General features: G+C 48.1%; 1 protein-coding gene across 3 annotated transcripts in view; it reads left to right on the top strand.

Moving 5' to 3' along the window:
• CAMKK1 (calcium/calmodulin dependent protein kinase kinase 1) overlaps positions 1-23,918 on the top strand; it is a 110,948-nt gene that overhangs the window by 16,306 nt on the left and 70,724 nt on the right. The gene's annotated exons all lie outside the window — the stretch shown is intronic.

The raw sequence follows: 23,918 nt of genomic DNA, 5'->3' as shown, positions 1-23,918 counted from the left end.
CCTCCCAGTGTCAGGATGGGAAGTAGCACCCTCACGCCCGGTTTTGGGTTTGTTTTATTTCAAAGTGTGGTATGCCTGAAGTCCTAACCTCAGCATCAGTACTATCACACTGACCTTCCCTAAGGTTGCACCGTTGTTTCATGCGGCATGGTAAGGAGGCACTCCTGCTGACACGGAGCTTGTGTTTTGTGCAGGTGATGCTGCATAACTTCACTTGTGCAGAGCAATAATCCACTGGCACAGCTCTCCCTCTGCTGAAAGGCTGTTGTGATTTATTTTATTATTTCCCCCCCATCTCTTGCCACCTCTCCCTTTAAAAAATAAAATAAAATTCTCTTTTATGTCTCTGGAGAACTGGCTACAGTAACTGCTTGACTGATTTATTCTAGTATTTTAACATTTACTGGATTTACATAACAGCCAAACAATCTGTTTCAGGAGTTTATATTAAACCCAACTCTAGTGAGTCACATCCACGTTAGCAATAATGCAAAGAGAGGCAGCTGGGGGAGTGAGGAGGTGACTTTTTCTGGGTTTCTGCATGGGAATATCTGGCTGCCTGAAATATCTCTGACACCTCGTAACAGAGTGATGCTGCCAGTTCTCATCTGCCAACAGGGACTTGTTCTGAAACTTTGTGTCACATCAGTGCTCCCGTTGTGGCTCCCAGCTGAGCTCGGTAGCCTTTCCAGAGCCACCCAGGCAGTGCTGCGTGTCCCTGGCGCTCTGCAGCCTTGTGGTGTGTTAGGCACCTTTACCTGGTATGTGCTGAAAGAGGGAGTATAACTATGAGAGTTGCAAGATAAAGCCTGCAGTGATTTGCTTCTTGCTTTTTCAATTAAAAGCCATGTAACCTTTGTGTGTGCCAAGTCTTCAAGGTGTGCGGATCAGCACAGCAGCAGGTGGGATGCTGATGTGTACCAGCTCATCCGCCTGGGGTCTGGTGATCCATGTGAGGGGCTTTGGGGATGGAGTGGGTTAGAGCCAGCCAGGCGAGAGCTGGCCCTATGTGGTCACAGCAAGACAGTGGAGCCACTGGTGTCTCCCTGCCCAGGCATGAGTCAGGTGAGCAGGGCTTGCTCCTTGGGGACAGAAGGAGTGAGATCCATCAGGATGATTAGCCGCAGGGGTTTCCCAAAGTGTAGTTTGTAACTTGCTGCTTTTGGGATTCCCTCAGTTGTCTTGTATGAACGCAGGAAACCTCTGGAGCAGCTCTGCCATGGGCAGCCTAGCTCTCCCTGCTCCAGACGCTCTGTCTGGTGGGGTTGTAACATCGTCAAGCAAAACGAGTCTCCAACTTGAGTTGTCACTCACAAAAATCCCAAGCAAGAGACAGCAGGAATGGAATAGCTGGGTTTGCGTTGCTGCCTGTATTAGAGGCTGGCTGTTCAGCTAAGCAAGGGCTTCTCTTGCTGCAGCTTGCTTATTTGAATTCTTGTCTTTAGAATGGAAAATAAATGCTGGCTGATGAGATCCATTACGGCACTAATTTTAGAGCATGCCAAACACTAGGAAATTGTTTTCAATCTTCAGTCTTATTTCTCCTTTAATTCCCCCTTCCATTTGCAAAAACTGCCTTTGTCATTCTTCTAAATGCCCAGTGATGTCCCGCTCCCTGGTATCTTCAGGCATTCTCCTTCTAGCCCTCTTTTCTGATACTTCTTTGTTCAGCCACTTGACACTCCTATTATAAAAGCTCTCTCCGGGGCCACAGGCAGCCGTGTTGGCACGATGCAGGCAGTGAGCACTCAGCCAGCTGGTGCGAGATGCCAGCAGAGCCCCCTGCAAGGCTGGGGGCAGCAGGGGAGGCAGCATCAGAGTGGAATTTCTTATCCTTGGGTGCCCAGGGCTTTATAAGTCTTTCCAGTCCCACCCAAGCCTGCTTTCTCGATGAGCAAGAGGGGAAAATATGAATTTCCCTCTGGTCTGCTGAAGAGTTTCGGAAGCAGTCCCAAAGCTTCAGTGTTTGTCCTTGGCACTGATGAAGACCTGAGCTGTTGCTCAAGAGGATGGAGCTGGCAGTGAGTTAGGAATCAAAATGCTTGATCAGTGCAGGAGGGAACAGCAGTACACAAAATCTAAATTTTTAAAACATGATTGTTTTTTATCAGCTGGAAGCTTGCACTGGTTTGAGAAGAGCCTGGATGCCTAACTGGCTGTCTCCTTTGAAACCTTCAGGGTGGCTGCAGACCTCCTTTAGCACTGCTCAGGCTTGCAGCGTTTAGCAGAGTCTGGCTGAACTCTAGATTAAAGTTGGTGGCAAAACTCCAATGGTTTCACCCCATGCAATTTTCAGAGGCTCCCTGGAATATGTGTTTCATGGGTTTGGCAACCAGATGTCCCTGATGGCAGCCGCAGTGACCATTAGCAGATTGCCAAAAGACTTGGTGCCTGCCCAGGGTGGCCTTTGAAAATCTTCCCTCTCCTGCCCCCGGCTCCCTCACCTTTCTCCTGTCTGGAGAGCCCAGTCCACTGGCAGCTGGTGGTGGCCAGATCCCTCAAAAAGAGCTGTCTCTTGCCCTGGCTTCTTGTGCTGGAGACAGGTGAAAAACTCCCTATTCCTAGCAATTACCATTTCATGCCTTCCCTGGGTGCACTCTGAGCCCCACGGCTGCTTGAGGTGTCAGCCTGTGGGAATTCGGCAGGGCAAATGTCTTCATAGTCGGCCTTTGTGAACATGGCTGAGATAAACCCTTTACTGAACTAAATGTAGTAACAGCTAATCCCTTGGAAACAGTCACCTGGGCCCTGCGTGATGAAAAGAGGCTTTGCTGCTCTGATTAACAGCGCTGGCAAGAACATTAACTCACTTTTCTTTGGAAATGAAAAGCACCTCTCCAGGAGAGTTTAAGGGATTAGGTACCCATTGGAATATTAAGGTAGGTTTTTTGCACCTTCCTTCTAAATATGTAGCTTAAAAGCCTGTTCAGCCCTGATGTCATGGATGATTGCGGCTGAGTGTCCCCTTGCTGCGGTAGAGAAGAGACTCAATGTGGTGCAGAGGCTAGCATGAGACCGGTGTCACCTGAGGAGCTTCCCTACGCTGGGGTGTCTCGCTGGGCGCCAGGGCTCAGCGTTGTAAATTAACCCCCGTCAGACTGGCCGGCCCCCACCTAAAGGGCTGAAGCTCACTTAAGCCTTGCAAAGAGCCAAATGACATTGACCTTTTCCAGCCCCTTCTTTAGCAAATGCCAAAAGCTGTGGAAAGCATTCCAGCTGTTTTGACAACTCCATTTTCCCTTTTGGGGGGAGATTTTCACTGATATATTTTTTTAACACGCACTTGGAATTTCTAGTTCAGGCTCTCGAAACCATCTACATTAAAAGGTATTTCAGTGAAGGCTGCTTTGGGCTGTATTTTTGAGGCCAGGCTTTTATCTTGGTGCTGGTTTCCATGAGGCTGCATGCCAAGCTCTGCCCTGGCAGGAGTGATATGATCCGTGCTGATGGAGGCTGTTGACCAGCAGCCTGGCTGGCAGAAAGGATTAAAACAGGTGTATAAAATGTGTCTATAAAATAATGCAAGATTGAAAAAAAGATTAAACACTTGTATTAAGTATTTGTTGTTGAGAGCAGGTTTGAGTGCTCAAAATACTTCCAAAATCCTGTTACCTTTCAGCCTGTCTTTCTCCTACTGAATTTTCTATTTTAAGTAAATAGCACAGAGTTAGCTCAGAAGGGGAAAAAATACAAGTGTCACTGTTCAAAGCATGCTTTACTGGTTAGATATTTATGGCAGACATTCAGGAAATGAGCAAACACTTTGAAAGTATATGTATTATTTATTATTGTAGCTGATTAATTACCACTCGAAACCTTTTGGTTGGTGTTATGGCTCTGTATACTCTTCACCAAGCAATGCTCCAGCAATGTATATGCTGGCGTCTGTCCCAGTTAAGCATTGCAGGAGATGAAAATGCCACAGTTGATTTATGAAAGTTGTGAGCTTGAGCAGTGGAAGATGGCAGCGTGGCACTTGGTGCAAGCACTGGTAGAAGTGAGTGAGATCTGCAAGCAGACAGGACCAGTGAGACACTTGGTGATGGCTCAGTCTTCCCAGCATCAGGATGAGGAGTTGTTGGCCCCGTTTTGGGGAGAAGCAGCAAGGCGGGGTTAATGTGTCTGTGTGATGACAGTCAGGAATAAAACTTGGTTCCCAAGCACCAGGCTGCCAGCAGGTACTTGGGCTCAGTGCTTCTACAGTGAGCCTCCTCTGGATGGGACAGAGGAGTGCAGAGTAATTGCCTGAAAAAAGGAGGTGACTCTTACCTCTCCCAGCTGTGCAACTCGTTCTGAACCCATGGGCTTGCAGGACATACTGTGCAGCAACCTGCTGGCTCCACCTCCTCCCTGACCTGCTGTTGCTCTGTGTAAGACCACGTACCACCATCTCGGTTCCTGAGCTGTGACTGGAAAACCTCTTTAATTCATATGAAGCCCACCCAAAGCACTGGGTGAGCAAAGCACCGATCCCACCCAGCAGTTCTTCCCTAAGCAATACATGTTCTTAAGCATTTCCTTAGCTTTAACAAGACCTAAGCAAATTAGGCATGTGTTAAGGTAGTTATTTAGATCTAATCTGCACATCTGAAAGAATAATATGATAAAGTCACAGTGGAAGGTGTGGTGGGACTCCCTCTGCCTTTAGCAAAGTAGAGGCGATGCTCAGTTGCAATGGGAAGAATCCCCTTCCCCTGGCTATTGCTGGTGTAACCGGAGGTGGGCCCTTTCCTCCAGCATTGCCCATCACCACGGGGATATGCTCATTAACCCTTCTGCAAAAACAGTTTACAGAACGCTGCAATCGTAAAAGTTCCTTAATCAAATGACTCCTGCGGGAGAGGAGTGAGGGGGCCTGGAGAGGAATGGAAGAGAGCAGTAGGAAAATGCTTTTTATGGAATGAATAATTTTTGGTGCAGGGGTGGCAGCATCGTATTTAATTCTAATTTGGGGATTTTTTGGGAAGGTGTGATTGACGCTTAATGAGGAGTGCAGGATGTTGTTTCTCAGCAGGCTGTCATTCCTGCACTCCATCTACCTGTCGGCACTCCCGTGGAAACTTCTCTCTTTGGATGCCATTAACCCACTTCCCACAACGCCTCCCTGCAGCCTTTCCTGGGAGCCGGCAGCACGTGAGGCGCCCTGTCCAGTCCCCGTATTTGCGGGGAACCACTTTGGGGTTGTGCTTTGGCTTATTTTCCTTGGCTATACCTTCTCTGTGCTGGTGAACAGGAGCCTTCCTGCTCTAAGGCCATCTGTGGCGTGCTGCTGGTGGGCCAGGCACAGCCCATGCTGTGAGCCATGCCCTGTCTGCTCCAGGCTCGCTCCCGCCCATGCAATGTGGTTCTACTGACCTTGCATATGGGCATCCCCAGCTCTCCTCTGATATCTGTTGTCTCCCTGGAGAAGGACTAGCTCTTGGCGTATGTGGGTTCGGTGCCTGTCCTGCAGCAGCGCAGGTCCCTGCACAGCATCGTGCCCAGTCCCTGCTGGGTCAGGGGAAGTGATGCTGGCACCAGGGCTCCTTTCTCTCCCATGGCTGGTGCCTTGCTCAGGAGAGGAGGGACTGGTAGTCCTACCCTTATAAAAAGGGCTGTTAAGAGTTTTGTTTTGCTATAGTATAAATTTCAGTGAATTTCTTCCGCTTGGCCCTGTCCCCTTAATTAAGAGTGTGTATGTTAAGTGCTGTGAGCCTGAGCAGAGTCTCATTGCAAAGTAAACTGAGAGCGTGGGACTTAGACGAGTCTTTTGTTACTGCTGTATGGGGCTTATGCTAATAACAACAGCAGAGATTGAACCCAATCCCTGATGAGCTTTCCAAAAGTCTGATTAATCTGTTTAACAATGGATCTGGGGTTTTGTTTTGATCTTTTTCATGAGAATTAAATTTTTGTCCCTTTCATAGTAGCTGCGGATCGCGTAAGCACAGCAGTATTGCTTTCCTAATTGGCTTCAGGTTTATCTGTCTCTTATGTTAAGGGTTTGCAAGAGCACCCGTCACCATGGCATCAGAATGCTTCCTATGCCAAAAACGCTTGATAAAAACATACGTATACGTGTGCATACACTTTTTTTGGTCTGCTGGAAAGTGTGAAGACATTCTGCTGGAAGATCATGTTTTTGCATGATTGTATTCCCCAAATAGTTAGCTTTGCAAATAGCTCTTTTCTGCTCATGCTGGTATTATGGCTCTGGTCCACATGCCATTGAAGAGAGAGAGAGACACATCTTTACAATGAGCTTTGGACCAGACCCTGTACAAGCAGAATTTTGTGTTTCTATTGTTTGTGGTTCATACCGTGGGGATGGCAAGGCAGGGTCCTGCTGCGTTGGTGCTGTACAAAGACAGTCAGTGACAGACTCTGACCCAAAAACTTATCAGCAAGGGGAGGAGAGGAGGGTGGAGAAGCAGGGGAAAGAGTACAAATTTTTAGCCATTCAGACTAGCATCTCCCCTGGGCAGGCCACAAATCCTCTGGCTGGCTTTGACTTTCCGAAAAATACAGCAGGGGAAGCAAGATATTTAAAGTGAAGTTCCAGATGTTGAAGGTAACAGGATTTAAAGGCTGTGTGGCACAAAAAACAATGTGGCATAGAGCTGGAGGAACCAGGCTATGCAACGTGCGCTTGGAGAAATGTTCCACTATTTATAGCAAAAGCTTCTTCCTCTCTTGATTTCACCTCTTCCTGAATGCACTCAGTGATTGCTCTTCATGTATGAATGCTTGTAAAAATGGAGCTCCCTTAAACAGATGTGAAATGTTTAGATGAGTTAATGACTTGAGAGAGGTCTGGTTGTTCAAAAACAGAGTGGTGATGAACTTGACTTGGCCGCAGTCGTCAGTCCTTTGTGGAGCAGATCTAGTGCCGACAGAGGGACAGCACGGTGGTGGCTGCACACAACTCCATCCTTGCTGGATCCATCGTTGCTGAATACTAACATGCTTACAGCAGGGTGGGAAGAAGTCTTCCCAGGGGGATGAGAAATCCATGTGCAGTTCTAACCTCTCTCGGATTTGTGCTGTCACAGAGCAGAGGGTGAATGAAATCTCACCAGTGATTTCCAGTTGGAGCGGGATGAAACCCTTAGCCTGAAACCAGGGGCCTGTAATGGGTGGTTCTCTAAAGTGTTTTATTCTGGGCATTTTCCTTCTGCTTCTTTGCTCCCCGTAGTCCCCTCCAAATTCAGCTACCAGGAAAGAGCTGCATCAGTGTGTTGCCAGTTACCCCAGGGTCTGATGTGCCTTGCCCACAGGTCAGATGCAAACAGCTGAGGGAGTTTTTCCAGGGGTGAGACTGTCCTTATGTCTCTGCAGCAGACTCCTAGAGAAAGGGATTAAGGAGAAGAGTAAGCTTCTTTCTGCCTGCCTCTCTCTTTCCCCAAGGTTGCGGTTACTTGTCCACTGAGAGGCTGTGTCTGTCTTTGGGTTTGCTTTTCACCACTGCCGGAGGTGTAAGTTCAAAGTGCTGCGGCGATGTGCTGGTCTGTAATCCTCCAGCAGGCAGCGAGTGCCTTGTGTGATGGCCAGGAGAGCTGGAGGTGGCCAGTGGAGTCTTGCTGCCTCATCGGTGCTTAGGAGAGTGGTTTGGATGGAGACAGACACACAAAGCGGTTATCCCAGCAGGGAGGAGATGGATCTTGTGACATTATAACTGTAGCAGGAGAGCTAGTAATTACCACTTATTTTGAAGGATGCCTTTAATGTGGTAAAGGGGATGTGTCTGCAGCAGCGGGAAGTGGATTTGAGGTGGAGCTGCTGTGCATTCTTCTTCAAAACTGTCGGGCTTTCCTCCTTCCTGGAGACTTTATTCGTGTATCTGATACGATTGCCATGGAGAGCAAGGGATGATGATGTGCTGGTGGGATCTGAGCTGTTTGCTTAAATTTGTGTGCACGTGTGTCTGAAGGCGTGTGTAAATGCATGTGCCATCCTGGCAGCAGCTGGGCTGTGGTCACAGCTGAGCTGACAGCTGGAGCAGGACCTCCATCCGAACCCTTCGGAGGTGTGTGTCGACCCACCTGCAGCATGAGCGGTGTTTACTGTAATGATGCTGAAAACTGGCTTATCCTTTGCTAATCTTGTACCTGCACCCGCAGGCAGCGGTTGTGAGTCTTTGGAGATTTTTCAGCCTTTTCATCCTGCCTCATCAATGCTGGCAGCTGCTGCTTCTGCTTCATGGTAATTTTGACTGAGTTATCCATTTTTTTCGAGGCTATTTCTTTGGGTGTAAGCCTTTCCAACCTCAGACCAGCCTGTTGTCTGGGCTCTCTTCCCTTCTGCTACCCAAGGTGGGTCATTTTCCATATTGCTAGATTATTTTGGTGGTGAGGTTGAAGTTCTTTGAGGCAAGGGAGGCTGTAGAAAGATGTCCAGGAGGCACGGGCAGACACAGTCTAATGTTTCAGCCGAGGAAGATCACTGCCACACTCTGGCACAGCAGCTGTTGAGTTGCTGACTCTTTGAGATTAAGTCCCGTTGCCTGACCTCAGGTTGTGAGAGGTTGAGTTGTGGTCACTGGATTTAGTGCAAAGGGGTGCAAAGTCTTCCTCTGTGCCAAAAGCAATAATGAAGGAAGAGCAGCCTCAGCTCTGTGGATTTAAGCAGGTGGGTGTTGGTGGCTGTTAACACCTTTAGTCCAGCACAGGCGAATTGTAAATTCACTCCCTGTTGAAAAATCTCTATTCCTTTATATTTGTTTCTGTAAAGGCAGATGTGCACAGGGCTGGTCAGTTAGGTAAAAACCCTGCCTGCGTTGTCCTGCAAGTCTGTTGAAAGATTCAGAAAACCTAAAAACTGTAGAAATGCAGTAGCAAGACATTGGTCGTAGTGTGATGCCAGCGGCAAAGTGTGAAACAGCTTAAATTAGTTCTGTGATGCTATTCCAATTACGAGTGTATCGTTTTGTGCTGCACTAATTGAACATGGAGAAAGCAGCAGCCTCACGGAAAGGCTGTTCACTGGACTGTAAAACAGATTGGACAGACTAATCATTCCGGGGGGGCCCAGGCTGTTCGCTGGGTGTGTTACAGCTGCTTTGCTTGTGCCTGCCCTCATGGAGCACAGCGCTGCAAAGGGAGAGACCAGACTGATGTCCTGCCTGGATTTTAGGAAGAGAACAGAGGGACAATCTGCCATCGACCTGCTGTTGGATCTTAAGTGAGCGTTTCAAAGGTGTCAGGGTACCCGTTGGGGTCTGTTCAGAAGTATTTACGGCAATCACATCTGCTCCCTGGTGCTCTTTTTCCCTGCCTGTGAATGCGTCCTACAGAAGATGAGCGCATTTGTTTTGCGAGGTGCTCGTATTCCTCCAGAATGGGGAGATATTTAAGTACCATAAGTGGTTTAACTTAATGGTTTTGCAGCTTCGTATAAGAGCTATTGCGAGAGTAACAGAAGGATGTTGAAAGAGCTTGGCTGCAGTCCTGGCACCTGCCTGCGCTGAGCCCCGCTGTCTCCGGGAGCTGGGCTCTGCCCGTCCCTGCTGCCAGGAGCAGGGCTGCTGTTTGCATTTGCAGGGGTGCGGAGCCGCACGAGCGGCTGGTGCCAGCAGCCTGTGCATGCTTAGCCCAAGTGTTACTGAGGTTGGAGGCGTCTCCAAAGTTGACTTTCAGAACATTTTTAAAATGCAAACTCTAAACGTGGCTTTCCTCTACTGTTCCAGCACAGGGTTTCCTAGCAGTGCTCTGTCTATCTCAGCATGACAAGATCAGCAGCAATTACAAATGGGAGCCCCTTCCTGACCTTGGAGTGCTGCTGCATTAGCATATAAAATGGAAGAGTGATTTAAGTAATTAAATGATTTGGATTTGATCATGGATTGAATGAGTCTTCTAGAGCCAATGTGCTTACTCATCAGATGACTCATGTCTTAGTCACTTTTAGAATAAGTGTTTCTCTTTTTGGGTGCTTCCAGAATGGCATGGGTAGCAGTGAGCTTAAAATTTCCACCTCCCCCTTTGATAATTTTTTTTAAAAGTATCTAAAAAAAAAAAAATGATTGTGGGAGGGATGATAATACAGTCAAATCAAGGCCTTTGGAAAGAACACGATGGGCTGGTTTATCGGACAGAAGAGGAAACAGCTCTATCTGGCAGTAAGGTGCATCCCAGGAGCTTAGCCTGAATTCTGCAGCGCTGTGAGGCTTTAATTTTGCTGTTTGCTTCCTGGTCAGGCAGAGTGATCTCATGCTTTGAGATCAGACTTTTCAAGCTTTGTTCTTAGATTACTCTAGTGAGTCCATGCTGTGGGTAGCTGCAAGTCTGAACCTATTCCCAAATTCCTGTGTCACTTGTAGTATGTGAAAGCATCCTTAGATGGAAGCTGGCCCCTGAAACACTCTCAAGATCACTGTGCAAATAAAACCCCACTGTTCTCAACTTTTATTTATATGTAACTATATTTTTCCGTTACCAAAATACTGAAGAAGATGACTTAAACCTGATTGTTCAGAAACGTGCATGTGTTTAAGCAAGTGAATAGAATATCTGAGAATCTGGGGGAACAAGGAAAAATTAGTTTAATCCACTGTAAACTTTGTATAAAAAACCAAACAAGTTTGTTTTTCCCTTTTTCTTTCTAATCGCAGTCATCCTGCAACAAATGTAATGCAGGCTATTCCTGATCTAACCAGGTTTCTGATGAAACAGGTGAGCTCAGAGTGGCATGGTGTGACCTCGTTGCTCACTTGACTCGTGTGGCAGGCAGTGGCCCATGTGGGAGAGTCGTGCAGGGAGCAACACGGGGCGTTGCTGCTGGCTTAGGCATAGGCTTTGCTAAGCTGCATGTGGGTAAACGCTTACCAGTGCTTCAAATGGGGATGCACTGACTGTCAGTAACAGGCCTGTACATGGTTTAGTGCTGGTCTTGGCAGTATTACATTTATGGCTGGACTTGATGATCTTCAAGGTCTCTTCCAACCTCAGTGATCTGTGACTTTGGTGCAGATGTTTTGGTTTGTGTCAGGAATGATGATGTAGAGTTATAAAAAATGATGCTGGCATTAGATCTACTCTTACAATGGTGTGTTCAGTTATGGGGAGAGTACAAAAGCAAATGAATCAGAGATTGGGAATCAGAAATTTGGGATTCTCTTACTGAACATCGTGGAGCTGCCTGGGCGACCCTGAGTGTCTCTTCCTAACTCCTAAGTGCTCTCTTGACCCTTGATGAATAGACACCATCTGTAAAACACGGGTAGGTCATGGCAGGTGACAGATACTATGGAAAGGAGAATTTCCCATTGAAATGCATTAAGCTACAATTTCAAAAACAGGAAGCTGAGGAATAGCGTTTTATTGTTAAACAGAACTGGTGAAAGGAAAGCCAAAAATAGTTTTCTTACGAGCATCCTTTGTCAGGTAGTAGAGAATAATTCACAGGCTTGTAGGTTTTAAGGTCTCTATTTATGCTAGATCTCCTGGGTCACAAGCATGGAGGATTTTACCAGCAGTCCCTTTCAGAGAATTCAAGTAAAGAGGAATTTATCGCTTCCTCAAGGAGTTTTCCAGTTTCGTTTGCCCCTTTTAGTTGCAGAAGAAGTTTCTTTGTTTTCTGTTTTAAAATGTAAATAACTTACAAGATTGTTTTTAAGCCTCAAAGGCAAAGGAATTATAGTAATACATGGTAATAATATAATAAAGGCAAATGTTAGTGATTTGGTGGTGTTACTGTACAGAAGACCTCACAGATGAGGTTAGTTCACGTGCTGTCACCTCTGTGGGTTTATTTGTACTTTTGGTTGATGATATCGAGTGTGTCTGGCATCCCTTTCCAAATGAGCGCATGTGTGCATGCCTCCCAGACATCAAGCAATTCGGAAAGCACGGGAGACTTGTGCTCCTTGCCCTGCCATGCACCTCTTATGGGCTCGAGTGGCCGCAAAGCAAACAGCCACAGTGGTTTAGGGCTGGAGAGAGACAATGCGAGAGGAACTGAGCAGGAGCTGTGTCCGTGTGTGATGCTGGAGCATCTTCAGCCTGTGGTGGGAGCACTGATTTTTTTTTTTGAAGACTTGATCAGAGCGTAGCTGATCTGCATGACTGGGTGAGACCCTCCCACAGCCCTCTGCAACCCCATAGCTGGTTTGAGTCCTCGTTCCCCGTGCCTTGCGTGCAGGTTACTGCAAACTTTGTCCAGACTGAGCCCAGCCTGCCTCTGTGGTATGTGTGGTGCCCTGGGGGCCCATGGAGTGCTGGTCCCAGGGCAGTGGTGCTGTGGGGCGCTCTTCTTGCTCCCTATGCAGAGCTTGAGGTAGCTGTGTGTTGCAGCCTGTGCAGGTGGAAGGAAGCAAGCTGGGTAGAGTTGGACCCCACCTAAGGGGATGGCTGTAATGGCAGTTATTTCCAATGCTTCCTTGATGTGAGCCTGCTATCCTAAGAAAGAGCTGTAAATGCAGATGTGGAAGAAAATGCTTATGTCCTCCTCCCCTCCTGGGAAAGGAGCCCTGGAACAGCTCCAGCCTAACTGGGCAGCTCTCTTGTTTAGACATATGTGAAACACATTCACCCAGACATTCGCATGAGTATTTCCACATTTTTGAGGCTGAGATTTTCAGTGTTGTTCACACTTCGGCACGTGAATGTTGTCCCTTCTGATGTTCTGAGACCATAGTTAAAGTTCAAGCCTGTGCTTAAGTGTTTTGCTGGAGTAGAGCCGACATCGCCATCACAGAGAGAAGCAGTGTGTCGGGAAACTCGGCAGCTGCATACAGACTAATTGTTCTGAGATGATCCTGGAAGGTGCTGAGCACCCTGGCTGGGAGCCAGCAAGGCTTTTACACACACGCTTTGCCTTTTTTTTTTTTTTCCACGTTGTTACCAGTTTTGTTCTTTGATTTCTTTTCCCCTGGCAACTAGGGAAGGATATCTGAGTAGCCAGAGCAGTGTAATTTATCTGCCAGTGACATCCTGACCTGTACTGCAGGGGTGTCTCGTGGGACATGGGATGGCTGACGGGAACATGTATTGCTACAGGTGCCCAGGTCAATCGGCTTCAGATTTTCTCTTCTGCTGGGCAGGGGGCAGGCCAGGCTCTGTGAGCAGTGCTCAAACTACATTTGTTAAACCACATCCCATTTTTCCGCATGTCTCTGCTTGCTATTAAATAGCATAGATAGTATTTCCTTCCCTGCTTTCCACTTAGACTGTATTTGCCTTTCCCTTGCCTTGAAAATTTTGGAGGAAGACTGCGACATTCAAGTTTTACTTGAAAGTGGCATCATCTGCAGTGGAGCCCAGGGCAGGAGCCTAAAAATCCTCTGGAGGTTGGTCCCACGCATGCTGCCATCAACACCAGCTGTGTCTCTTCTGTCTTCGTCTGGGGAGCTCCTCCTGTAGCTCAGTGTGTCTCTCTGGGGCTGGGGACAGGGCTGGGGCATGTGAAGCAAGGCTAAATCCTGTGTTACTGTCAAAAACTGCTCCTCCCTCAGCATGGGACATCTCCTTCCCAGTGGAATCGCTCCCGTTCTCCTCCTGCATCTGCTGGGCATTTTTCTGCTCTTCTTGTTGCAGCTCTGCAGAAGCGATGGAGCTGTTGGATAGGTTTGCATCATTTCTCATGCTTCAGAAAGTGTCTGGCTGGTTGAGTATGACACACAGTACTTGTCCTGAGCCACGGACAATGGGGGAACTGCTTCGGTGTCCCAGGGCAGCGTGGCACCCAGACCACGGCTGTCGCTCAGCCCCAGGCTCACCGTGCACAGCCAGAATCCCTGAGGTGCAGCTAGGGTGCCCCAGGGTGGCATTGTCACGCTTGTTTTTCCAAGTAAATCTGCACCTGGAAACTTCTGTTGGTTCTTTGGTGCTGTAGAGCCTTTTTCATGCTCTAACAAATGCTGAGATTATCATCAGCCTAAATGTCTGGAAGAGCATTGCAGTGACTCAAAAGAACAGCTTTCTCCCCGAGCAGCCTTTGCCTAGTGACTCTCGGGATAATCTCCAGTCACTGACCTTGGTGCTTTGAAAGTGCATTTTGGCTTAAAGAGCTAAAGCTTAAGGCTTCAAAGGAATTGGGAAGCCTGCTAACCTTTAAATTTCTAAGCAGCGTGGGTGATGTGTGCACGGCCAAGGGTAATTGTAGGGGCGGTTTACCTGGTTCTGACTCCGCAGGATCTACGCTCATCCCCTGGAGCCTGTTCCCTCCGTACAGAGAGGCTCTCTGCTGCTGTCTTTGATTTTGTGCAGGTCAACTGAGGCCATGTCTTTGAGTCCTGGGGTTTCTAAGGATATGAGGATTATCAGAAGATGGGAGTTATCCATGTGGAAATACAAGCAAATACTTTGAGCTCTGAATTTGAAGTCCATTTGTCTTTTCTTATGGCATTCACTGCTTTTTTTTGTCTTGCCCTGTGTAGTTACTCTCTGCTTTGCCTCTTACCTTGGGATATACAGATTTGCAGAGCTGATGAAAACCTGCCCATGGACACTTACAGATGGGCGCTGGGATTGTTTTCCTGGTTAAAACTCTTTGCGGTTTGTTAAATCACCTTGAATAGAAATCTCAGCCATATTTGAAACTCTAGGAAGAAAAAAGCTTGCTGTGTTCTGTGCTGTATGTTTTTATTGTAGATTGGCAATCCTGGAACAGCTGGAAATTAATGTTTTTTAAATGCCGGAAAGACTTTTCACTGCAGCTGGCTTACAGAACTAAGCAACTCGATATATCCCCTGAAATACCTCCAGATCTCTCAAAGGCAGCTGAAAGCTTTTTCCTTATCTGGAAGGAAGATAAGCCTCTAACACTGACATGTATAAATGTGAACTTGTTCTGCCTGGTGGCTTGTTCAGTTTGTTGTGGATGCTTTTTAAACTAACTTCAGTGCTGCTCTGTGCTGTGGGATCTGAGGCTAGAAAAGGTATCTTGATGCTGAGTTGCTTTGCTGTGTTGATGATCTATACATGTGCTTTCCCAGATCCCACTTTGCTGCTCTGAAACTATACCAGTATTGTTCTGCAGCGATTTGCTTTTCTGCCACTGAATTCTTACACACTGTGCAGCAACAGGAAATCCAAGCATCCGTGAGCACCTCAAAGCAGGGTTAACCGTGGCAGTTGGTATGGAAGGAGCTGATGGGTGCAGAGGTGGAAGCAGGCAGGCCTGAGAAATACACTGATGAAAGAAATAAACTGGGGAGGAGGAAAGAAACAGCGTGGAAGTGTACAGGCTGTGTGCTGCGTGCCGATGTGCAGCTGTGGGCTGAGACACTGCTGCTGAAGAAGCAGCCTGTCTGCACAAATTCGGCTTGCTTCTTCCCTCCTCAATTTACTTATTTACTACTCTGTATCGTGGGCTCTGCTGAAGAAGCAGGACGCTGTTCAGTCTCATGGGGCCTTGCTGCAGAATATATCCCAGAAACTAGGGAATTTGTGTAGAAGAACAGTTACGGGCCCTGGGTTGAGCTGGCAGTGTTCATGGTTGGGAAACCCCTCGGTTCACTTGTAACCTCTGTAGGTTTGATGCAGGATGCTGAAAGCAATGCCACCTAACCTGTTTTTCACAAGACTTCTGTAAACTTGTCCTGGCAAAAGGAAGGTGGCATGTTTTCCTCTCTGCTCCTCCTCTCTGCAGCTTTTGGATTCAGTTGGGCAGAGGAGGAGCCCTCAGAGGTGTGAGGTTCCTGCATGTGTGGTGGACGTTGGCAGCGGGTATAGAATGGGGCTGGAGGAAGGATGGAGCAGGTCTTCTCCATGTCTGTAAGTGCCTGATGGGGGGAAGACTGTAAAGAAGATGGAGTCAGACTCATCTCAGTGGTGCCCAAGGAACAGACAAGAGGCAATAGCTGTAAACTGAAATACACGAAACTCCATTTAAAAAGGAGAAAAAAAATTATTTGTTTCTCTTTTTTAAACAGCTTGGGAGGCTGCCATCCTCGAGCAAAATTGCCTTGCAAAGAGAGAAGGCAGGCTGTTCCTTGAGGTCAGTGGAAGGTGGGCACAGCCATATGTGATGTGTGGTCCTCGTTGCTTCTGGTCTATGGTTTAATACGTGCAAGCACCTACTGCAGGCTTCTCGTCATGCTCTGGTAGAGGAGGGAGCCTGTAGCCCCACCAGGGAGCAATCGCAGAAGATCAGCAGTTTCTCACCCTTGTTTTCTGTTCTTCAGGTCACAGCCTGGTGCGTGAGTGCTGGCTTGCCTGGTTGGCAGGCTCCCCTGCTTTCTTGGAGCCTTTGCTGCAGGCTGGGCTTCCCGACTTTGCACTAAAACCAGAGGGCAGATGCAGTGTGCTGTGTCTATTCATGCAAACTGGTGCATGTGCTCACCTCTGTGCATTGTGTCTTTGGTTCTATTTCTCTTCTGTTCCCTTCTCTTTCTCTCCATGCCACAAGAGATGCCTTCCGTAAGCTGCTCGGTAGTGCCCTGAGCCCACTTTGCTGTGGTGCGTCCTATCTCACAGCACAGTCAACCCCAGGCACTGCGGCAATCGCAGCAGTTAGAGACAGGTTTGATTTGAGTGCTCAGCCCTGCTCCCATGAGAGCGGAGGGGATTTGGCCATTGTGGAGGGTTAGACCTTGCCCTTACAGACTAATATCCATTCAGCTCCTCTTGAATTCTTCATTTTGGTGTGTTCATTACTGTACCTTCTGTGGCAATTTTGAGGTATCACTACAAATTGCAGCAGAAGATAGCTCATCTGAGACGAATCCCTTTCCCTTAGAACAACTCAAAATTGGTTTTTCTTTAACCTGCCATTTACTGCCCCATGGTACAGACATTTGAAGAGTCATTATTGCAATGAAGACTGTAAATATTAAAGACTCCCTAATTCTGAGATAGTTATTTTGCTCATGAATCAGTGGGGTCTGGCTACTGCCTTGCTTGTTAATATTTTACAAGTAATCTAAGCCTTTCAAACTTCATGTAACCTGACATTTTCAGTTATTTTTTTTGAAGCACCCCCTCACCGGCTGTTTAAATGCCACCACCAGCAAGCTGTGCTCCCTGCCACTGCTGCCCCCTCTCCTGGGAATCACGCTGACTCTCAGCTCAGCAAGTGATGGCAACTGGGACACTTCCTCCTCTTCCTCCTCCCTGCTCAAGTTCAGCCCTAGGCGTCTGCTCTCTCCGCTGCACAAGTTCTGCAGTGACCCTACAAGGAACCTCTCTGTGTGAGTTGATGTTGCCCATGTCCATCTGTGAACCTCAAGCTGTAACAGCCTGTACTCTCATAGCTGGTGGTCAGAAGCCTGCTTTTCCACTGGATTATGGGGTTCAGCTTTCCCTGTGGAAGTTGCGTTTTGGGGTATTTCCTGCCCTCTTGATGGGTTTTGGAAGAAGAGGTTGGGTTGTGTAGGCTCTGAGGTCCAGGTCAGTGTTGGCCAAGTGCCTGATGGGAACATGCACAGGAGCAGCTTTGGAAACGGGGGTCTCCTGCGTTTTCACTCTCCTGACATCAGGCTGTTTGAGTGATTCAGATGTTGTCCAGACGTTATGTGGATATTAACAAGCCTAATTCCTTCATATTGCTGTCCCCAGGGTCACTTGGAGGTTGGGCAAACCACCTAGTATGGCTGGGGACATAGTGGGACATCCTCTGCATGGCCATGCAGCATGACCAGTCTCTGTGCTCTCTGCCCATGCCAGCCTCCTCCATCCTCTCCTCCTTCATTGCTGTGGTGTCAGGGGCTGACATCAGGCTGGCGCAGTGGCCAGGGTCCTTCCCCCACAAGGCTTTTGTGTCCCTGGTTGCAAGGGCAAGTGGGATTTGCTATAATCTGAGCTCAGATTGTCTGCAGGGATGGTGTGGACGTGTGGAGTTGGGTGTTGGGATGTGCTGGGTTTATGGTCTCTACTGGGATGTTGCAGACGGGGAATGGAAGCACGTAGCATCGTTGCAAGCAAAACCTGTGGGGTGTGTGGGCCGAGTGCTTTCCCAGCTGTAACTGGCAAAATAAAACCACCTCCAATGTTCATACACTGATAAACAGCTTTAAAAGGTTAAAGCAGAAGCAAATATAGTCCAGCATCAGGGTCTGATGTCCACAAGTCTGACTGAACCTCTCCTCTAAAACATGCCAGGAAAATCCTGTATGACTGTAGTTTGTAGCTAGGGCTTGAGTACAAAGGAGCACAACTCTTCTTTGATTCATTGGCGGTGTCCCCACCGAAGCCATGGTTAAAATGTGCAGACGTAGCTGCCCCCAGTCACATACTGTTCTGGCAGGGCTCCTGTTTCGCTGGCATTATCTGGAGTGTTTAATGTTAACATCGCTCTCACTTAGATAGATCTGGCACTCCTCAATGTTTTCTTGTTACAGGAATTTCCTTAAGTAGAAACTTTTTCTTCAGAGTAATTTTTGGTTGATTATTGCTTATATATGCAATTAGTGTAATTGCATCTGATTATGCAAATTTATTTAATCATATAATTAGAACATGGAGGGATGGAATATAATGCAGTTGGGAAATCTTTTGCAAAACTTCCTGAGCTCAGTACTCTGTGCACAAGGTGGTGGTTCTCTCTTGTGCTGTGGACTGGAGATTTTAGTTCAGCATCCTGGCTAGTTTCAAAACATATTTAAGACATGCTGTTAATTGCTCTTAAACTTAGTTACATGGCCTTCATGGTGTGAAGGTGTATAACTTCTATTTTTTACATGATAATATCAGGAGCTTGCTGCTGAGCTCAGCCCTTCTGTTTCACATCTGCATCCCCACCTTACACCCAGGGACATGAAAGTATCAGTCCTGCATTGGACCCAAACCCCGGATCCTGCCTGCAGCTGGGGTCCCTCATGGGGAAGAGATGGAGAGCAGGATGGGCATGGGGTGATGGGTCCTTGGGGTGCCCGTTGCCTGTAGCTCAGGGGCTGAACTAGCCCCGAAATCCCTTTGGGAAACACCCTGTCTTGGTAAGGCATATACGGAGGAGGAGGTAGAAATGGTGCGTTTTCCAGACCGTGGTCTTGGACGTGTTTGTTCTCATTCAAGAAATCTGGCAGGAGCAGGGGCCTGACCCTGCTTTTCAGATTTCTCACACAGTGCTTGAAGTGCAAAAATACTGTTCTTTGTCATTCAGCGGTTACTTTTAAAGCTGTGCTAGGAGCTTCACAGAAGTAATCAAAGTGCCTTGCTTTTATGATCTAATTTTCAGCTGTGGCACAACAGCCAGGCTCACCGCCAAGAACTGTGGAGAGAAGAGGGGAAAAAGACTAGGATGATTATAGCAGGATCGAGTGATTTCTCAGCAAGACATGATTGTCTGTGCTCTGAAACAAGAGCCTTGTAAGCTGCAGGATAAAGCAAACGTATGGTGTGTATGCATAAAGCACAAACAGTATATTCTTGTTTATTATTTGGGTTGTGTTAATGTCTCTTCTTCTGGTAGGGAATTGTTACCAAAAGCGATTTACCCTCTTCCCAGTGATAACGCAGTCCAAATGGCCGGTCTGGTGTACATCTGTCTCGATTATCTCTGCAAGGGCTGCAGAGATTTGCTTTCTTTTTGGCTTCATAGGGCTGCAGCTTCTTGTTGTTCTTAGCTGGGTTTGGGCTGCCTTTTAGCCAGTGTATGTCTGAAGGTGGTTTTTACAGATGCCAAGAAGCTCGTGTGCTTCTCCGAGGCCTGATTCCTCGCGGCAGCAGTGTGAGTGGAGACAGGCAGGAGGGAACCTCATCTTCAGGCGTCCTGCGTGGTGTGCCAGGGGTGAGCAGAGCTGAAATGAAGGCCAACGTGCTCTGAATTGAATTGCTGCAGAAAAAATGAACCCTCTGGCTGGTCTCCCGCCACTGCAATGAGACCCATAAGTGGTTGGCTCCTTAGATCCGAAGAGCCATGTGTTTCAAACCACTTTGTGCTTTGCAGGGCTTGTGGCAGCTCAGAAGTTGCTCTGGTGCATGGCTGTGGACGTAAGTCCCCTTTATCTCCTGCAGACTGAAGGTGTTGGAGTGAGCTGGCTGGACTTCAGGCAAGTGCCTCCCCTGTATTTAAAAAGTTGATGGGGTCAGGGTGGGGGTGTGGAAATACCCCCTTCATGTCAGAGTAGCAGACTAACGCTGAGTACCCGGGGAAGTCCTGCAGACCTGGCTGCAGAACAGGGAGCACAGGAGAGAATCCAGGATGGAAATAGTCCTAGGCTGTATTGCTTGGTGTGGGGAGACAGCTTGGGCTCTGGAAGGGACTTGCTGACCTAATATTTCAAAAATGTCATTCGAGGAGCTGTTCAGGACTTGGCAGCCCAGCTGAGGACTTGCTGTTTCTCTCCTTAAAGGGAGTTTCTGGTGCCGGTTGACAGCAGTCAGCAGATTCTTCACCCTGGCTGTGCTGCTCTGGGGGAACATCTGAAGGAAACACAAGATAGGGCTGGATGTGCAGCCCAGCTCTGCCCCAAGGCAGGACTCAGCTCCTGGTGGGGGGTCTGACCTGAGCTGAAGGATGCTGGTGATGGAGGTGACACCCCCTCTGCAGGCAGCCTGGCCTGGTACGTGGCTGCCCGCAACACTTAGAAAACTCGGCCTGATTCCTGACCCTGCTAGTGTCTATTAAAGCGGCAGACTAAAGCCTTCTGTGATCTTTGGGACCTCTGTGAGAGTGCCTGTGGGTATTGTGTGGTCAAGAGGCACCTAATGGATGTGCCCTTCAAGCAGGGTTTCAGCGTGACGTCCTTGCTGGTCCTCATGCTGGCACAGAGGACCCCATCCATGGGCGTTTGAAGAAGCCTCCAACTGCTGCCTGAATGCTTTCCATGCAAATGCTCATAGTTATTATTCACTGTGACTTATTTTACTGCAGAAATTATTCTTATTCCCTACAGAAAGGGGAAGTGTGACGAGGTGGCCTGAGGGCAGCGTCATTCCTCTTAACCTGGGAACTGTGACAGATGAAGCTGTAAAGTCACTTTTCTGGGTAGCCTGTAGCAAAATTAGGAAATGAAGCTGGATTTACTGAGACCCAGGGCCTTTTAGCCTCCCTGTCCTTCCTCATCGTAATGTTTCTAGTTACCCAAATGGAAGGACCAAGCAGTAAACTAGATTTGCAGTTTTTTATTTTTCAAACAATGCTTTGAAATACTTTTATTGAGCAGCAAAACTTATTGCGTTTGCTCATCTCCCACTCCCACGTAGAATACAGAGAGATTTTTCTCCAGAATCATATTCTTTTCAAAAGGGTATTTTGTACCCTGCTCTGCTCAGTGCCTGTCTAGGAAACATGTGCAGCCATTTGATAAATGTATTGTGGAAAACACTGTTGAAGTGGCGGTCTGCCTACAGCAGAGGAATAGCTACAGGGGAAAATGGTAAATAAGGTATGTGTAAGTAAATTAATTTTGCTCATATAAGCTTGCTTGCAGCTTTAGTTCATATCTGCAGCATGATTCTCTGATCTACAGCAGGTGTTTCGTGTTGGGGGGATCAGGCTGGTGATGGGAGTGAAGAGCTTTGGGCCCAAAGCTGCGCAGGAGCTTGTAGAAGGTAGTGGTGGTGTCTCTGTTTCACTGGGGTTTCCCATCACAAGAAGACGCAGTTGTGTTACAGCCTGACAAATGGCAAATCCACCATTGATTTTGCCTCGCAGAAGTAAATAATTGCCTTTTGTACTGAGTTTTATGCACAATAAGACTGGTCTGTGCATAACTGATTTGCTTATTCAGAAAGCATTGCTTTCCAATATACTTTTTGGAAGATTTATCAGTAAAAAGGAATCCTTCAAAACAGCAGAACCTGAAACAAACCCCACCTCTACAGATGGACAATTATTTTAAGTCTTGCTGGATTTTTTAGCACAGTATTTGTTGTGATGCTGTATGGGTCTGTTTTGATTGGATGAACCGATTTATGGTGTTTATCTTAAGTCTATCTATTTAAGTTGTCAATTAGCTGAAGACGTATTTTGCAGCCTGAGCTGTGGGTTAGAGCTGTGCAAGTGTGCTGCCGCTTTTGAGGGCGAGACACCCCCCTGGGTGGCTGGTCTGGGCAGTGAAGAGCTGTGCAGGTGGCTAACATGACCATTGCTGTTTGCTGGGACCTGACTGCTGTTCCTACTGCTTCTGGCTTTTTTTTTTTTCCCGTTGGCTGAGCAGTGGGGATGTGTGAGAGACACCCAAGTGTTCGATCCAGGTGGGTGATTTGTGGGTTTTCGCAGCTAGCTGCACAGCGACACGGGCAGATGCTTTCTTCCCCTCCGTTCTGCATGTGGGGAAAACCTTGTGGCAGGTGGAGGGAAGAAGGTGGGGGAGCTGCAGTCTTCAGTTGCAGGTTGATTTTTCTCTTGATGCTCCCTAGGAGTGAGGTGAACGGTGACTGTCCAGAAGCTAAAGCTGCTGCGAGGAAAGGCCTTGTGTTTGTTTCTCTGTAGGCAGAAGAGCAAAGCCAGGCTTTTAACGCAGGGTGGAATCGGAGATTTCCTCCCATCCCTTGTGCAAGCTGGCTTAAATGGTGAAAGCATTCTTATTCCCTCCTTTCCTTCGTTTAAAACGGTTTCTGTGATGGAAGGGAACATGCAGACTGGAGAGCCCCAGCCCAGCCCCAGTGGTGCAGAGGGTGGCTGCTGATGGCCGAGATGTGAACTGGTGCTTTCCCGGCCGTGCAGAGAGCCCTGGGAAGCTGCTGGCCTGCAGGCAGGGCTGGAGGCAGATCTGTGCTTCCCAGGGGCCGAGGTGCTGACCTTCACCCAAAGCCAAATATACAGGCATCCCATGAGGAGTCCTTGCGAGTGTCCTGTTGGGAATTGTGCTGCTCTGCAGGCTCTGGAGTGCAAGGAAAGCCCTTTCAGAGATAGCAGGGTGGCCGCAGGCTTGCGGTTGCCCTGACCCCATGCTCCTAGGTCAGCTCAAACTTCTCAAGCGCAAACCTCACATGAGCATTTTGCAGCCAGCCAGCCCTCTGTGGCCTTCCCACGACTCCGTATCGGACAGGCTCATTGCTGAGCCCGCGCAGGGCTGCAGCTGGCTTTCTACCTTGAAGCTTGGGGCTGGGGGAGCAGGGAGGTCTAGCAGAGCAGGGAGGCTCATGCTGCTTCGCCTGGGGGTTTGTGGGACCATGTGCGGTGTGTGCACTACCAAACCCTGCACCCCTTCCCTTCCTGCTGCGAGCCACCCCCCCGTGCCTGCAGCCTGGCTCCGCAAGGGATTTGTGCTTTGGGATTGAAGGGTTTAAATATAGTTTTAATAGAAGCTTTTAAAGCTGATCTCACCATTTCATTACTGTTTTGAGTGAGTGACACTTCTGTCAATCTGTTTCAAACAAGCCTGCAGAAAAGGCAGGAGAAGGGGGGAAGATTATACCTGGGTGGAGAAGGAGGGGAAGGAGATGAACAGTGGGCAGTGGGGAGGATCCTGGTGGATCTGGATGTTTCCTTTCTGTGACACTCTGTGCCCAGCATGTATACCCTGGGACTGGCATGCGACCTCAGGTGAAGCTTCCCGTCCAGATCTTTCTCTAGCTTACCCTTATTGATATAAAAGGCTGCTTGAGCTTGGCTGCTGTGCTTCTGCAGGGGACTCAGGAGGCCATCTCTGCAGCAGAGTTCAGCTATACTGGGTTTAACTGGGTGTCATTGGGCAGCTTTGAGCCAGGCTCAAGCATTGCTCTGTGCTCCTCAAGGAGGGTGTCGTGTGTGTTCCCAGACAGATGCTGAATGGGGTTCACCCCCACCCTTTGTCGTAGAAATTAAATGAAACCAGGTGGAAACAGGGTGACGCAAGTGGATCCCTGGCTTGCAGGGATTTTTACAGAACCTGCTTTGCATGCAGGGAACCAAAGGTTGCAATAGCTCAGAGTTAAACCTACACTGAAACTTACTGGATGCAGTCCAGGATGCTGTGATTAAAACTAAGTTGTCCCCCACTGTCCCCAGAATCTGGGCAGAGGGATGAGATGATGCATCCTGCAGCACCACATCTTCAGAGGTGATTAAGAGATGACAGCCATGTGCTGCAGAGGATCATTTCCTGCTCTGGGCTGCACTGGGAAGACTGAAAT

This window comes from Rissa tridactyla, chromosome 7, assembly GCF_028500815.1.
Source record: "Rissa tridactyla isolate bRisTri1 chromosome 7, bRisTri1.patW.cur.20221130, whole genome shotgun sequence".
NCBI lineage: Eukaryota > Metazoa > Chordata > Aves > Charadriiformes > Laridae > Rissa > Rissa tridactyla.
The sequence above is the reverse complement of the archived record's forward strand: the minus strand, read 5'-3'. Positions and strand labels throughout refer to the sequence as shown.